This window comes from Protopterus annectens, chromosome 8.part0 (genome assembly GCF_019279795.1).
Source record: "Protopterus annectens isolate FY-2018-M chromosome 8.part0, PAN1.0, whole genome shotgun sequence".
In the NCBI taxonomy this organism is placed as follows: Eukaryota; Metazoa; Chordata; order Ceratodontiformes; family Protopteridae; genus Protopterus; species Protopterus annectens.
Window position 1 is genome coordinate 342,420,107 of NC_056741.1, and position 17,713 is coordinate 342,437,819.

Here is a 17,713-nt window from a genome sequence, read left to right on the forward strand (position 1 = left end):
TTTCCCCATATCCCCAGTTGGCCTTTGGAAGGTACCTGTAGCTAGTATTCTTAGGCCTACACATATCTTGGCATCCGCTGGGATGGGTTCCCCTCTGTTAGTTCTGTGATTGAGGCATGGCCAGCACAGCTCAACAATTTGCTGTAGGAGGTCCCTGTCCACCCTATAGTGCTCCACTATCTCCAGCTCATGTAGCCCTTGGTAGGTTACCCTGGGTCTGTACACTCTCCTCTGTCTCCTCACTGTGGGTTGCTCAGTAGCATTCACATCTTCACCACCCTCAGCCTCTTGCACATGCTAGTTTATGATAGCAAAAGCAGCCCCTAACATTTTTTTCTCTTGGTTTCGTTTTGTAAAATTTCCCCGTCTGTATACACTGGTGGTGCAGAGGTTTTGGGAAAAACAAGGGGAAAGGTGTTTGCATAGCTTATAGTAGTATGCTGGGCTGGACTGAGCTGCTGCCTGTGTAATTGGCTGTTTCTGATACATTTCACCTGTCAGCAAAGCTAGTTCTCCTTGATTACCTTCCTACCACTGTTTTCTCTTCCCATTGCTCCTTGTTTAAGCCTGTGTGCACGTTGCACAAACAGAGTGTTCAAATGTGCACAGAGCTGCTATTTCCTGGTTTAACTTCCTTTTTCTTCCTGTAAAACCCGGTGCGCGGTATGCACACCCGCTTGCACTTTGTAAAGAATGCTAGGCAGTTTGGATACACCTCTAGCTTAGCTGTTCTAAGCTAGGAGCAGTCCCGAGCCACAGGGCTCCAATCCACTTACAGTATGCCTGACACACACACACACCCATGATGTCACCTATATCCTAGTCTTGCAACCAGATATTTATACTCTTACACTTTTTGAACCTACCTCACACCATGGGGAAATCTGTGATTCACTATCCTTCCCCTCATTTGCATAGGATTGCCTGCTCATGCATGGTTACATGTCCCACACTGAGCCTCCCCCGTTAGCAACCATTACTCACTGGCCAGGTTGTCTTATGCTTGTCATTGACTTGCATGGCAGAATACTGTTTTTAGTTAGAATGCTCATTATAAGTTTATTTTTTTTATATCCCCCCCCCCCTGATCCTGTTTGTGCACTGCTGCCCTATGCTTAAATAGCCGAGATCGGCAAAAAAAAATAAAAGTTGATTTTTTTATTTTTGAAACAGTTTGCAATGCCAATGGCCTTATACATGGCCATTGGCATGCTTCCTCAATGATATGCAGCCTTTATTTGGAGCTGTCATAGCTCAGTTTTGTAGCTTGCAGAAATGTACTTGGTTACTAACCAAGTACATTTCTACAAACTGCACTCGTCCTGCACTGACACTGACAGCTGCCAGCTTCCTGGATCACAAATTACCCTAATTTGCATGGTTTTCACCTGCAAATGAGGGTAATTTGCATACAGGAGCTCGGTCCGTGCAGGATTAGCCTAAGAGCTCACATGCACGTCCCAGGAGCTCGTTCCTGGATCACACGTCGGCCATATTGCCGAAAATAGCTCTTAGACTAATCCTGCACGCTATAAGGGTCTTCGTAAATCGGTGGGGGGGGGGGGTTTATGCTATACTGCACTTATATCTTCACACACAGAACTACTTGTAAAAGCTGTCTGAATTTTATACCCTGGGTCTTAGTCTTGTGGTTTCATTCACAGTTGTAATAAAACAGTGAACTACCAACAGATTTGAACCTTATTTAGTCTTTTAATACTGCATTTGTTATCAATAAACAATGTTACTAGTAAATTTCTGCATAGTTGGGTCCCTTAAACTGTAGTACAATTTCAGCAGTGGTAGACTTGTTTTTTAGTTTTTTTCCTGCTTCAGAATATGTGCTTCTGTGCTTTTACAATGTTGATATTGCAGTTTTGTTCCAACAGTTTTATAGTCTGTGTGTTATTTACCTGCTTAAAGTTGCATTCCAGTGCCTTTTATTCCTCTGTTCTTTGTATCTGCCACATCCCCCACTCAAAGTTTTTGAATTCTGTCCTACCTGGGATCATTATCCTGTAGCTCAGAGAAGTTGCATTCCAGAGCATTTCTATTCCCCTGTTCTTTGTGTCTTCTCCACCCCACAAAGTTTCCGAAACACCTCCAATATTGGCTTTGTTTCACTGGATTCATTTCTAGCTAGCTTGCTATATCCAGCACAGAGGTAACCCCATCTAGGTTCTATTATACAAGACTTAGAGATGTGTGGAAAGCTCTAACTGTGAATAACAAGCTTTTCATGAAAATGAAAGAGAAAAACATATATTCTAATTCTGCTTAAATATTTAAGTTGAACTAATAGCAACCTATGTGGTAATACTTCATTGTACTTTCTGATTTTTTTCTATATTTTAGCCAAAAAAGTTGTTTGTTTGCATTTTTTAGCTTGTTCTGGACCTTAATCTTTTTGCTTAATTTGCAGTTCATAGGTTCATAGGTTCATAGGTTCATACTAGGCTATCTGCCCGAGGGCATTTACAAGCCTAGCCCATAGTTTTGTGGCTTACGCCACCCCTTTAGTATGGGGAACTATACCCATTATTTTGCTGTGCCTCTGTCGAGCAGTGACACTGAGGTAATCCCTGGGGTATATCTGCGATCTCCCATCCATTGGTCAAGATTTCTCTTGAACAAGGCCAGCGAGCTGCTCTGCCTCACATATACCGGGATTTTATTCCACAGCATAGGGAGTCTTTGGGTGATGAATCTATCCTCCAGCACGCCCTATTAATAGCCGTGTCGGTTTAAGTCTCCGCCTTGTGGCTCTGACGGATCTAGATTTTTTGAGGTGAAGCATATTCATCAAATCTGGGTTTGACATGGCCTTGTATGTTAGGCAAAGGTCACCTCTGAGCAAGCGGTAAGTGACTGAATAGAGCTGGAGTTCTTTCAGTCGGGCAGCATAACACAGATGTTTGAGACCCTTTATCCTTTTGGTGAGGAACTTTTGTGGCCTCTCCAGCTGCTGCAAGTGTCGGGTCAGATACATTCCGAATGGGGCATTGTACTCAATCATTGGTCTGATGAGTGATGAGTATAGGGAGACTATGACCTCCCTTGATCTAGATGAGAATCCCTTCATGATAAGGTGGGCAATGTAGAAGGTCTTCCTAACTACTTTAGCTACATGGGTGTTGAATGACAGACTACTATCAACCTGGGTCCCCAGGTCGCTGATAACTTCTTCTGTGCTCAGTGGATTGCCATCTATTCGGTAGCTAGGTAACCTTGTTTTTCCCGAAGGGTATGACTATGCATTTTTGGCATTTAACTTTAGGCCATGGCTCTGGCACCAGTTATCTGTTTCTGTGAGACCCTTCTGAAGGATATCTGTGTCAGATGTGTTTTCTACTATGGCAGTTTGCAGTCATCTGCAAACTTTGTCAGCCATAACCCTCCTGTGTTTGCTTGTACTTGGAAAAGTAGATGCCAAACAGAGTGGGCCAGGACTGAGCCCTGTGGTACACCACTTGTGACAGGCTTTGAGTCTGACATGGCGCCAGCAACTCTGACCCTGTGGGTTCTGTCACTCAGCCAGTTTGCAGCCCATCTTGTGATGTATGCGTTAACATTTAAGCTGATGAGTTTTTCAATGATACCCGAGTGGGGTATTGTATCGAAGGCCTTAAGCCAGATCGAGGTAGGCTGTATGGACTGCCTTTCCTCATCAATGGCTTTGGTGACTGTTTGAAAAAGTCAACCAAGTTTAGAAGGCATGATCTGCCTTTGACAAAGCCAAACTGGGATGGATCCAAAGTCTGCAAATTCCTATGTCTTTATTTATGAGGTCCATTATGATCCTCTCCATGGCTTTGCAGATAAGGCTTGTCAAGCTAATGGGCGGTAATTTCCAGGGTCGGTGGAGGCACCGCCTTTGTGAAGTGGGACCACAGTTGCAGTGCGCCACTCCTGGGTACGTATCCAGAGGTAAGACTATGATTAAACAGCTGTCCTAGCTGTGGGTTTAATTCCTTGTTGAGTTCAGGGAGCACACAGCCGGGGACACCATCAGGTCCCATGGATGCTGTGTTTTTGCTTGGAGAGCAGTTCTCACTTGGGCGTTGGAGATGTTTGGGGGCTGCAATCGCTTGGTATAGATATCTCTCCTTTTGGGGGGAGGGGAGAAGTTTGCACTGAACCTGTCAGCCAGTATGTTGGCAATGTCTGTAGGATCAGTAATCTTCACATCATTTTGAACTAGTTCTGAGCATATCTGGGAGTTTCCTCCCAGGTTTCTAACATAGCTAAAGAAGGCCTTATGATTGTCTTTTGAGTCTTTAGCTATTTTTCTCTCAAAATTTGCTTTGGATGATTTTATGAGAGCTCTTAGTTTTTACTTATAGTGATCAAGGGTGTCTTACCTTTTAAGGATTTTGCTCTATCTTGTAGTAGCTTCCTCCTTTTGTTGTAGAGTTTGTTTATGGCTGGGGTCCACCAGACTGGACGCTTGCCTTTAGTACAAAGAGTCTTTGTTTTGCTTGGGATTGCCTTATCCATGCAGTCCTGCAGGTGCTGGTAGAAGGCATTTGTAAGTGATTCAGCGGCTTGAGTACTGTTTTCCACGCCTCGGGGGCCTTAAAGGAGACCACACTAGTCTTTAGAAGTGTGAAGTCGGCTTTGAGAAGTTCTTTACTGTGGTCTTTTTATTTCAGGTGGGGGTGGGATGAGGACCTCCAGCGAGATTAGTTTGTGATCTGATCTCACCAGTGAGGGGTATACTTGGTGTTGAACATTGTGCTCCCACGGCTGTGATGATGAGATCAAGTATGTCCTCTCCTCGTGTGGGGATGGTGACTAGTTGTTCCATGGCATTTGAGTTTATGAATTCCAGGAACTTTGGGCTAGGTGTTTGGGCTTGAGTAGTGTTCCCAGTCTATATTAGGGTAATTGAAGTCACCTAGTATGATGGTGTTTGGTGATACATTTATCCCCTCTAGTGTTTTCAGGAAGGCCATGTGAGGTTCCTGAGTTTGTGAGGGTGGCCTGTAACATGCTACAATTTGCAGAGCAGTCTTGCCTATGGTTAATTGCACCTGGATGGTCTCCGATGCATCGTGCGTTGCCACCAGTCTTGAGGTGTGGGTGTCCTTGATGAATATGGATACCCCCCCTCCTTTCTTGGTATTGTCCGGATTTTGGGGCGGAACGCATGATAAGAGGTAAAACCTGATAGTGCTGGGGTGCTCTCAGGAGCCTTGAACCAGGTTTCTGTCACTGCACAGACATCGATGTTCTCCATACTGAGAAGGGCCTCGAGTGCGTGCATTTTGAGATTTAGACTTCTGGCATTGAGCAGCATTACCCTTAGTTTTTTCCTTTCTTGTGTTCTAGGGTGGTAGGTTTAGAATTTGAGCCTTGCCTAAAAAGGCACTATGGGGGTGGCAAGAGCCTTTGCCAATATCCGAATCCCAGGTGACAGGTGCAAGCCGTCCCTTATGGCAGCGTGACTTGTCCAGCATGTCATCCCAGGCAGACAGACATTGGATCCCCTTTGAATGACACCAGAGTTTAAGCCAATTGTTAAAGCTGATCATCTTATCTCTGTATTGTGGCATCATTCTTGGTGAAGGTAGGATACTGCTCAAGGTCAGGGTCATACCTGCCTGGGCTACATAATCAGAGAGCTCCTCAATGTCTCTTTTCATGTAGTCCAAGGAATGCGTCTCAGGTCTTTTACACCAGCGTGGACAATGACTGAGTCGTATTTGTACCTGCTGTTGAGAGACCTGAGTGCTTGCGTTATGTGGCGGATTCTAGCGCCCGACAGGCAGCTTACTGTGACCTTCTCCTTACTCAGTCTGGTGAGCGGGACGTCAGTGTGTCTGACTATGGAGTCACCAATGACTAGTGTGTCTGGCATTGTGTTTGGCCTTAAGGGCTGTGACTGTTTGACACTCTGACTGTGAGGTCTATGTGTTGCAGGTGTTGTGTTCTGAGGTGGTGGTTGTTTGGGTGTCTGCTTTGGTGGCCTCTGCTGTTTTGGTAGATTTTTGATCAGAGCCGCCGAGTATGTCTTTTTGTGTTTATGTGTATGATTTGAGTTGTGGGAAGATTGTGTTTCTACATTATACTGCACATCTGTCTTCACAAGCAGAGTAACTTGTGTATGCTAGTTGTTTGTATTTTAAACCCTGCTGGGCCTTAGTCTTGTAGTTTTGTTCACAGTTGTGACAGAACTGTGATCTACTACCAATCTGAGTCTTATTTTGTAATATATTACTGCATTTTCCATAAATAACATTACTAGTTAATTTCTGCATAGCCTGGTACCTTAAACTGTACTCAAATTTCAATAGTGAGAGTATTTTGTTTCTGGTCCAGGATTTGTGCTTCAGTGGTTTTACAGTTTTGATATTCCAGTTTTGTTCCTACAGTTTATATTTTGCTTATCATTTACCTGCTTAAAATTACACGGGGGGATGAGTTTGGCATAATGGTTAAGGTCTTCACCTCATAGACACAAGATACAGGATTTGATTTTGACCATGAGTTTTTTTGGTTAGTCGTAAAATGGCCCTTCAGGACATTTAGCCTAGTATTTTCATATGAACCTGTAACTTCTGTTCCACTGTTCTTTGTGTCTGCCTATCCTCCACTGAGATATTAAGCTTAAATTTATGAAGTTCTAACCTTCCTGAGGTCATTGACTAGTACTAAGACAAGTTGAATTCCTGTGCCTTACTGTTACCCTATTCCTTATAACTGTACTCCCTGCCCACTGAGACAGCTAAAGTTTCTGAAAGGGTTCCAATATTGGCTTTATTTGATATGATCCCTTGCTAGCTAGCCTGTTTCTTCCTTGAAATGTTCTGAAAACTCCCACCCTTTTTATCAATCTTTAGCTAGCCTGGTTCTTCCTTGAATGCTCCCAACACTCCCACTGTTTTCCTGCTATGGTTAAGCCTGCAAGTCTGGCCTCTGGCTCTTCCTGTAGTCTGATTTCCAAATTCCTTCCCTCCCCTCTTTCATTGCTATTGTCTGCTATATAAGCTATCTAAGTACTCTTCCAACCCATTATTCTCCATTGATCCATGATACTCAATGCCCACTCAACAAACTAGGGGTGCACTTGAGTATTGTCTTCTGTTCATTTTCCCACAACTCAGCAATGCTTGGTGTCCTAGCCTGTACTCCACAAGTGTTTTTGCTTGTATCCAATGCCATGCATCCAAAAAAGCTAAGTATTTTGATTGCTAAATCTTACTTGTTTAAGTTATTTTGAGTGGTTGTTACTGTTTCCTGCTTTTATTTGTGAATTTCAAATTATTTTTGTAAAAAAAAAAAAAAAATGGTCTTCCTCTCATTGTTACTGCTGTAAGACTGTCATGAAATTGCCTTCAGCAAAGGATTCCTCACTAGCTGTTTAACTGGTTTGTGGTACCATTGCACTTGTGGGTCTTTTCTACTCTGATTTCATATTAGAAGGGCTGGTTTTATTTACATTGTAGCAGGATGGGGTTGTCTGGTCTATCTGAATTGAGAAGCACACAAAAGGGCTCATAGTGTAGTCGTTTTATTGGTCAGAAGGCTCGTTAGTTAGTTTTCTGTTTTCTTTTCATTGCTGCTATAAATTTGTTGTGTTTGCCCTGAGACGCACACTGTGCAGCAATGTTTGGGAGTGCCCTGTACAGTAGCAGACACCTAAAATGTAAAGTTCCCCTATAGAACAGTCCATAAAACTCAACTCAGATAGACCAGGTAAAGTCCTACTTCAGATGTTCTCTGATAAGCTTAGAGCAGCTACCTGGGCTTAAAGTGGAAATATTAGTATTGGGTTAACATTAAAGTTAAATAATTTAGTACAGTTAAGAATAATCTGCCCCAATAAAGCACCTTTATTAGTCTGCATTAACAAAGCACTCTTAATAGCCTTCTAAGCCCAATACATCACCCCCCAGTAGCTCACCAATCAGCGGACTGGACAGCATGGATATACAATCTCCTAACTTCTCTGTAGCCAGCATGGTGGATATGGGCATCTCAAGACAATGTAGCAATTGTCTCACATTTACTGAGAGCCTCTTTAAGGAAACAGACACAGTATGAGAGAGGTGTACTTACACAATGACATTAGATGCTAAACTCTCTCATACAAGCACAAATTGGGTTGTCAAAACCACACACTCAACACCCGCCTCACATAGCACACAATACACACATAGACTAACATATGCCAAGGCACTTAAGAGCAATCTTCCCTAACAACAAAGATTGGCCAAACCTCCTATTGGCAAAGCTATGCCTCAGCAAACCCAAAGACACTAAGAAAAAAACATCTAATACCACCCATACTGTCACTCTCAATGGTTCCCCAATCGATAAACCCTAAGGCAAGCAAACACACTTCCCAAGGCTTTTGTCATAGGTAACTCCATTGTAAGACATAATGGTGCCCATCTAACCAGGCTGAACATGAAGAAGATAATGGTTAGTTGTTTATATAGAGCTAGGATCCACCAAACCATGTACGCACTCAGGTTATTGCAGTACAGGTACCAGTATGATTCCATCATAGTGCATGTAAGTGTAAATGACTGGAGACATATGTTCCTGGACTGAATGAAGAGAGACATTATGGAGCTCTCAGACTAAGTGTCTCAGGCTGCTATGAGCCTGTCATTGAGCAGTGTATTACCATCAGTGATGCTGATGTCACAGTATGAGGACAATGATTCATTTTTAACAATGTGCTGCCTTCCTGCTGTCATTCTAAGGGGATCCAATATTTGTCAGTTTGGAGGACATGGTTAACAGATCACTTTGCTTTGTTTTGACAAGGATGGTCTGCACCTGTACCCTCTACCTTTTCAAATACTGACTAAAACTTTATCCATCCCCATACTGCCTGTTAAAGGAATGCCAAGTTGACAAACCTACTGACAGAAAAACCAACTCAGCTGAACCTAAAGGTCAATGCCACATGCCTAAAAAAAAGCTACACTCCTTCCAAGGCCACCTCACACTCAAGAATACAGACATCTGTGCAGTTACCAAGACATGGTTTAAACCAGCACAGGGTACCCTGTATGCAAGCTTTCAGTGCTTTCCACACTTTTAGACCAGTAGCTGTACAGATGAGCTAAAGATGGAGGTATTTTGATATACATTGATGAAAAGCATACATCTTTGTTGGTCAACCAGGATGACGCACTGTAGTTCCTCCATGCGCAGATCACCATAGACAAAATCCCATACTATCCTAGCCAGACATAGATCACCCTTCATGTCCCCAGAAGCTCACATTTACCATCCAACCTAACATCTTACTTATAGGTGACTTTAATTACCTCTCTATAGACTGGGTATCCTACATGGCCTCAAATCTACAAGCACAGACATTCCTGGACTTTGAAAATACAAGCACCATTGACCAAATAGTGAATATGCCCACTAGAGGCTCAAACATACTGGACCTCATAAGCTGTGCTCACTAAAGCCAAGAACACAGCCTCAGTGGACCCAAATAAAATTATTGGCTGCCTCCTGATCAGTCTAAAATATGCCTTATCAGGATCTCTGGAGTCTGTGTTTAACTATAGTCCTAAAATAGTCTTTGTGCTATTAAAACTGAGAATTGCGATGGTCACCCCTTTATTAAAGGAGGACCTTAACAGATCCTGGAAAATACAGACCCATTTATCTGACTAGTCTTATTTGCAAAACCATGGAAAGAATTATCATGGAAATTATCAGCATGGACAAAGGAGACCTCCAGACACTAGATCCATCCCAAACTGGCTTTGTCAAAGAAAGGTCAAACTTACTGAACCTGTTGGACTTTTATGAAAAGGTCACAAAGGCAATGGATGAGAAGAAAGTGGTGTACACTGCCTACCAAGATCTAGCTAAGCATTTGATACAATTTGGGCATTGTAAACAAACTAACGGAACTAGACATAAACCGCTTTATAACATACCTGTCACCAGTGGAGTCCATCAGGGCTCAGTGATATGCACACTTCTCTTTGGCACCTACTTCTCAGAGGTCAAAGCCAATTTCAAAGGCCTCTGGCTAACCAAATCTGCAGATGATTGCAAACTGGGAGAAGTCACTTAATACCCACAAGACAAGGACATCCTTCAGAAAGGTCTTCACAGGCAACCATTTGGTGGCAAAGACATAATTTAAAATTCAATACTAAGAAAGGCATTATAGTACCTTTTGTGAAGTTGGCCATCCCAGGTAACTACATCATCAATAAAACTACCCTAAAAGTTGATTCACTAGTTTAGGGATCTAAGAACTTATGCAGACAGTAACTTTGTCTTTGACCAACATCTGTTCAAGATAGTAAAAAAATCCTTCTATGTTGCTCAGCTTATAAGTAAGGCCATGGCATCTAGGACCAGCGAGGTTATCGTACCACTGCACTCGACCCTCATCAGACTCATCAAAAAGTATAATGTCCCATTCAGTAAGTACCTGACCAGCCACATGTAGCAACTGCAATGTCTACACAGGCTCATTACAAAAAAAGTAGAAGTATACACAATGTCCTACACTGATCACCTCAAAACCTTGTCTCTTTACTTGGTGAGAGGTGATCTTTGCCTGGCATACAAGGCATCCCTGGACACTATTTTGATTAACCTTTTGGATATCTGCACAACAAACAGCATCAGAAATATTAGATGAAAAGACTTACATTTGTTTGCAACATAAGCAAGGCATATTGTTGAGACTGTTATGTTTCTCAGAGAATTCCCATTCTCTGGAAGAGTCTCCCCATCCGTGTAAAGCAGAGTTCCTCCCTAACTCTATTTGAGTGCAACTTAGACCACTGAATGGCTAATAGGAAATTCAGCCTTGATCTGGTGCCTGTGTCTCTCATGGACAGAGGCATTCAGTAAATCACCCCCTATATAAGTCAAATTTGTGGGTCACATGTGGGTTGCATGGCTAGGTTTCAAAGGGCCCTAGTGGTCATTAGTCTGGTATACACCTATCAATACATCCATATATATATATATATATATATATATATATATATATATATATATATACACACATAGGTCTACTTTACATGGTTGACTATTCACAAAGTTGAAATTCATATGGCCGAGACCATATGATCGACTTTTGAAAAGCTGAACATGTAAAGTAAACACAAAAACACAATGAACAATTACCTAAAAGCTGTTAGCAGGGGGCTCCACCCCCACACCCCCCCATAACTTAAATATACCAACTCCGAGATAGCACTACAGTGTGGAAGAGGGAAATGTTCCCATTCTGCACTGTATGGAGATAGCGGTTCCTCATGGTCGGCTTTTCAAAAGTCGATCATATGGACTCGGCCATATGAATTTCGACATTGTGAAAAGTCGATCATGTGAAGGGGACCCATATATATATATATATATATATATATATATATATATATATATATATATATACACAAACACACACACACACAGACACACACACACACACACACACACACACACACACACACACACACACACACACACACACACACACACGTACAGATAGATAGATATAGTCTCCAAAAGAAATGGTGTAAGATTCCAGAAAAGTGCATAGATTAATGCAAAAAATAACACCTAAAAAATCCAGTACTCCAATGAATTAATGTATGGTTTGGTACCCACACATAAAAAAAAAAAAAAAAAACAACACAGCAAATAATGCAGTAAACACGGCTGCTTATCACTTAAAAGGCACAAACAGGTTTCACTATTGATGTCATCCGTGTAATCAGTTCATAAAGGAGTGCTGGATTTTGTGTGTGTGTGTGTGTGTGTGTGTGTGTGTGTGTGTGTGTGTGTGTGTGTGTGTGTGTGTTACTATACATATTTAGATAATAGATGTAAGGGAGCACTAAAGTTTGTTGATTGTCATTTTGGTCAATAGCTAAAAACACAAAAGGAATCCACAGTAGTCGACACAGGAACACCAGGTAGATGAACAAGTATATGAACAGATTTATTTAAGCGCTTTTCGGCTCTCACTACGACAGCCTTCCTCAGAATAAAAACATTATACAACACTTCTCTTTTTATACAAGAAAAGGCGCAAAAATTAAACAATAATTCAATTAATTAAGATTAATAAAACTAAAAACCTTCAACATCTTCTTAAAGGTATACAAAACAAAAAGGTATACCTATCAACTAAAAAATACAAAAACACAAAAACTGATGCACTATGACCTGAACACAGTTGTGTAATAAAATCTGTCAGAGAACTTCAACCAATTGTTTAAAATCTCAATAATATCAATACATTATTATATATATGAATACTAATATAAAGCATACATTTTTTATATATTAAAAACTGAATACTGTGAGTTGTGAATGTTAAACTTCAATGTAATAGCTAAATATATAAATACCTGTCATGTATAATTAATTATTTACCAGTCAAACTTCCATTAACTTCCATTAACATATATATACTTAACCAAAATCAAAGATTAAGTATTAATGCCCAATGAGAATCAATAAATATTATATATGTGTGTGAATTGATTCTTAATTGGTATAAAATAAATTTCAATAAATTCCAAAAAGTTCAAAAATCAGAAAACTCTGAGTTTTAATATTGATTTGTTCTCCAATTGAGTTATAATTTACGTAATATAAATTCAAAATCTTAGTTTAAATTAAATATTGAATCAGCCCTTGTTATCTCACCAAATTCTTTAATTTTAATAAGACTCCTATTGATGACACTTCATTTAAGCCTGGGTAATTACCTGCGTTCAACTTAATTTGCCATTTTAATTCCAGTTCAAGCAACTTTAGTGAATAAGGTCCTCCTCTAGGATTAATTTTTAATGCATCAATAATCATGAATTTGAAATAGTGGTCAGGGAAGCTCAAAATATGTTTTGCTAGTGCGTTCTCAGTCTTTTGGTGGTTAACAGCATAAATGTGTTCATATATCCTGTCTCTGAGCCTACGCTCGGTTTTACCGACGTAGAAGGCAGTGCATAGTACACATTTAGCCAGATAAATAATCCCCTTAGAGTTACAATTAAATTTGCCATTTATTTTGTATAAAACATTATCCAAAGTAAATGTGCTACTGGTCAATTTTGGTCAATAGCTGTTTAGTTGGCAAAATTCGATCAAATTGTTTGAACTTCAGTGGCAGCTCAGACTTTGAGCTGACACACCCTGGTCATAATGGATGGCTTAGCTTTAATGATTTGGGTATCCTCTTACTATATAATTTCCTTGTATTTGTGTTTGTTCATTTGTATTTTATTCACATTTCTTCATTACATTTTATGTGTTTAGTTATTGTATACTAGTATTAGAAAACTGAATTTTGTAACTCCCATCAGAACTGACATTGTTTGATTATTTCCATCACCACATTTCCTGCTGGGCAACATAGATACTCACACCTACATATTTTTAGGTAATCTGATTTTTCTGTTAGACAGCATAGGTTCTCACACCTATGATTTTTTTGTCACTTGGATTTTAATTAGAGTAAATGATTTAAATGGTAATTTGTGAAATGTTTACAATGATTTTTTTTCTAACAAATTGGTTAGTCTGATGAAATCTGTGTGAATTCAGATGAGCATGTTCATTTATTAATGCTATTCTGCTTCTATTAGTGGTCATTTTGTGTTTTAGTATTATCTTGCCACTTAGTTTGGCTTGTCTCTTTTTCTATTGTTATTTGAGATTTCATTGCTTGTTTTCCCTAAATGCTATCTAGTCTTACAATGTGCAGCATAAGGCTGATCTCTCAGCTGCCCTCTCTGAAATATTTCATAGAAATATCTCGAAACACTAGAGAAACACTATCATTTCAAGTTAAGATCAGTTTAGGCTACCACAAATGATCAAGAGTTGTCAGCTTTGTTTTTCATAAAGCATCTTTAAATAAAAAGTGTTCACAAAAAAGGATTAAGTTAGGCTAGAATGGCCTTTTGAAAATGTTAAACTTAAACATTCACAAAACAGTTGCAGTTACCTTTACAGTAACAAACCTAGAGGCCATCAAAAGCAAAAATACATAATGCTGTGACTTCAAGCCTAAAAAAGGGATATGTACTGCTCTACAACAATAATATGTTTATTCCTTTTATATGCTCTGGCATAAAATAATATTGAGGTTAGGCAAAAAATGATTTATCCAATTAACATCTTAGAGTGAACTTATAAAGCTATGAACATAAAATATTTTTGATTTGAGAGTAGGAACTCAATCAAAGAAATTATTATAAGTAATATACCAGTAACACTCTATGAATGTTTTATGAAAAATATGAAATCATTTTAGAGATATGAGCGTTTATATTCAGTGAGCAAAATAGCAAAAAATATAAATAAAAATAAGCAGCCAGTAGTTTGGGAATATTACTCTGCAAAATGATCATTAGTAAAGGAGTTAATGAATAATTCATCTTAGCAAAGAAGTGGTAATACAGCGCCAATGGTTTCATATTAGGAAGAGCAGTCAGAGCTGCAGAAAATGTCCAGTTATGCCATTGAGTGTTCCAGGTAACATCTACAGTAACTTCTGTTTAAGGCATATTTATCTGTTTATGTAAGTTACGAACTTAAATCATCAGCAATAAGGCCTGTTATGCTGATTCCAAAGAACCATCTTGGAAATTAAATTACAGAGACTCGTGTTTTTGTCTTCTCAATGAAGCAGCACATATGCCTGGCCTAATTATACAAGGTAAGTTTGTTTAGAAAAAAAAAAGCTAAAGAACCAGACTCCACAGCAAATAGTTTTACCAGGCAGTCATGAAATTTTAAATGATGTTTTAAACTGCTTCATGCACACACAAAGATATTGAGCTAACCCATGCTCTTCTCACTCAAAGAAAATAAAATTCAAGAAGGGAACCAGATGAGTTTCAAGGTTGTACCTGGCAAAATCAATGGTTTCAGGGCTGATCTGGCTGTTGGTAGGGGCAGCATACAAAAGAAATCCTTTCTTATCTTATATTTAAGATGACGGTCAGCAACAATACAAAGCATTGTGGTCGAAGGGAAAAGACAACAAAAAAAAAGGCACAAGCAAATCCTCTTGAGTGAGTTACAAAATGATCCAGTAAAATCTGAAGTAAATGTCAAATAGTTCAAAGATTATGAACATGATAACTGAATTCCAGACAGCCAGTCAGAAGGAAAGGTTGTCATGGCTGCAAAACAGAAAGCTAGAATATCAAAGGTGGGTACAAATTGAGCATAGTTAGGAAGCAAGTCGTCATCAAGAAAAGTGGCAACAGGGATAGTGAGTGGATACAGGCATGACAATCATTTTCAGTGATGTAGCCAGTGAGGAAAAGATAGCTGGAGTAACACAGGTATGATGAAGCTATCCCTACTCATATTTGTACAATAATGCAGATATTGTATAGGCACCATTTGTTTATAATTAGTGGACAGGAAAAAGCTGTAAAATAAATCCTTTAATTTTCTCTTAAGTACACTCCTTGCTATTGACCATTACTAGTCACATGGAACACATTATCTCATTTTTGCAACAGTCAACTTATCCCCAAAAACACACATACACGTATCATTTTATTGTATCACTTAAATATGATATAGACTGAGACATAGACAATTTCTACAAAAAAGCTTTGATCAGTGCATATATTTCATTATACAAGAAGTTATGTTTAATGACAGTATACAGATTTCCCCCTTAAGTCCTCTTGAGACAAGTCTTCAAGGTCTGTTGCACATAAATTTTGGCATGGAAGTGTCAACTCTGAAGTATTATACTTAAGTGTTGTTTCTTTTAACTGCCTGTAGTGTTAGTCTGTGACACAGAAGGCACTCACTGGCAGGGAAGAAAAGACTAACAGAAAAGTGCATTTTAAATTAAATTTTTCTGAATCATATGATTTCAGACTTAGTATACATAAGTAGAAAGGTGTGAGGGTGAAGCTCCCATGGTGGGTATGAAGGAAAGTTGTGTCCCACCAAGTAAAACAAGTACATTTTTAGTGGTTTAGTTGGTTTATATAATGCTCATTTTAAAATACAAGCTGTTTTGTTGTTATTTATTTATTGAAATTTGTTTACTAGAAAAGTCAGACTGGGCACAACTGCCCTTTTTCAGTACAGGCCTAGGGAGAAAAGCTCCAAGGTATCATTTTTAATGCATTCAATATTTACAATAACAAATTTTATAATGCAGTTTCAGTGAATACAGAACATAATAGTCAGTATAATAAAATGTATATTGATATACAAAACAGTAAATTTACAAGCCTTGTATTGAGGCTTTACAGAGAGAAGATTTGTGTATAAGATAGGTAGAAGTCATTTAAGAAATATAAGGCATTAGAGGAGATAAGCAAGTGTGTGTGTTCATCTAATGTTGCTGTGCATCTTACACATGAAGAGTTTAATCTAGAGGAATCATATGAAATGTCAGAGACCTCCTGAAGAAGAGCTTTTTTGTCACACACAGAGCACTAAAGAGTTGCTTCAGTTCAAATCACAAATGCAATGCCACATTAATGAATGCCTGCAATGCAGTGAAAACCCAAATGCAGCCCCCGACATTTTGTGTCTGGAGGGACTGCCCCTTTCACTAAGCCCTAGATGCACTTCTGCCCTTTGTCTACATAATTTGTAGAAGACTGATTTAGATTTTGATTTCCATTTTCTAGAAACTGCTTTTCTGGCTACCAGTAGCATTAAACTTAGTAAGTCCTTATTGTGTCTAGACAATTCATATCCTTTGTCTCAGCTCAGAATTATTTTTTTCTCTACAAAGATTTGTTTGCTCAACATTTCATACAAAGTACAGGCAAAGAGAAAAGGCTAGGTGAGTGCTTTGTGAAAGACCGGTTCTTTTTAGTTTTAGGTAAGACTACAACAGATAGATATTTAGTAGAACATATAAAACATTGCATGATAACTGCAAGAATCAAACAGTCTGGAAGAGAAAAGACTGGGTAGAGAAAATGAGGAGGCAGTTTACAAGGGATACATGAGATGACGTCTGATTGGCTCCCAAGTAGGCAACAAAAGCCATAAGGTTTAGGGTTTTTGCTTGGAGATGTTTGCATAGGTATTTTTATACCCCAAGAAGATTAGTGAATTACATACAAATAAATGGAATTTGCGGGAACAATGAATATAGCAATATGGGTTAATGGGTTGTAGGTGCCTTAATTACCCGGCTGCGATTGGTTGGTGGCCCAAGTGGTAGTGTGGCCAAATAGCCAATGCGTGGAAGTCCACCAGCAACCTTATTATTAATAGCCTCTAATGACATTATTTAAGAAAAAAATTACTGTAAAAAAAAAAAAGAGAACGAAAGATCTCCGTTGCTTGTTATAATGCAGAATAATGCACAGGAGGAGAAGTAAGATGTAAGGGAAGGCAGGAAATGAGCAACTTATATATTGCTGGAGTGAATAGTAATTGTTAAAAATAAAACGTATATGTAAAATATATTAAAAATTAGAATGGTTTGTATTTTCTTTTATTAATGTACATGTACCTATATCACTGTCTAAAACAAGATTTAATAACGATGTTTAAAAAAAATATAGGGGACTGGTGACTGCTGAAAACCATCGGGGAGGTAAGGGGAGATGCAGAATACTCTATTCTGGATAAGCATGAACAAATTAAAGTGACCTAACACAACCCCATGTTGAAGAACTATTTGAGTAGGGGGTCCTCTATGTCTTGTAGGGTACCACAGGCATTGGTTTTCCAACCCAGACCATTATGTAGGTGCTGT

General features: G+C 39.3%; 1 protein-coding gene across 1 annotated transcript in view; it reads right to left on the minus strand.

Annotated features, from left to right (window-relative positions):
- Nucleotides 1-17,713, minus strand: part of LOC122808232 (vomeronasal type-2 receptor 26-like) — a 71,112-nt gene that overhangs the window by 14,462 nt on the left and 38,937 nt on the right. The window lies entirely within an intron of this gene.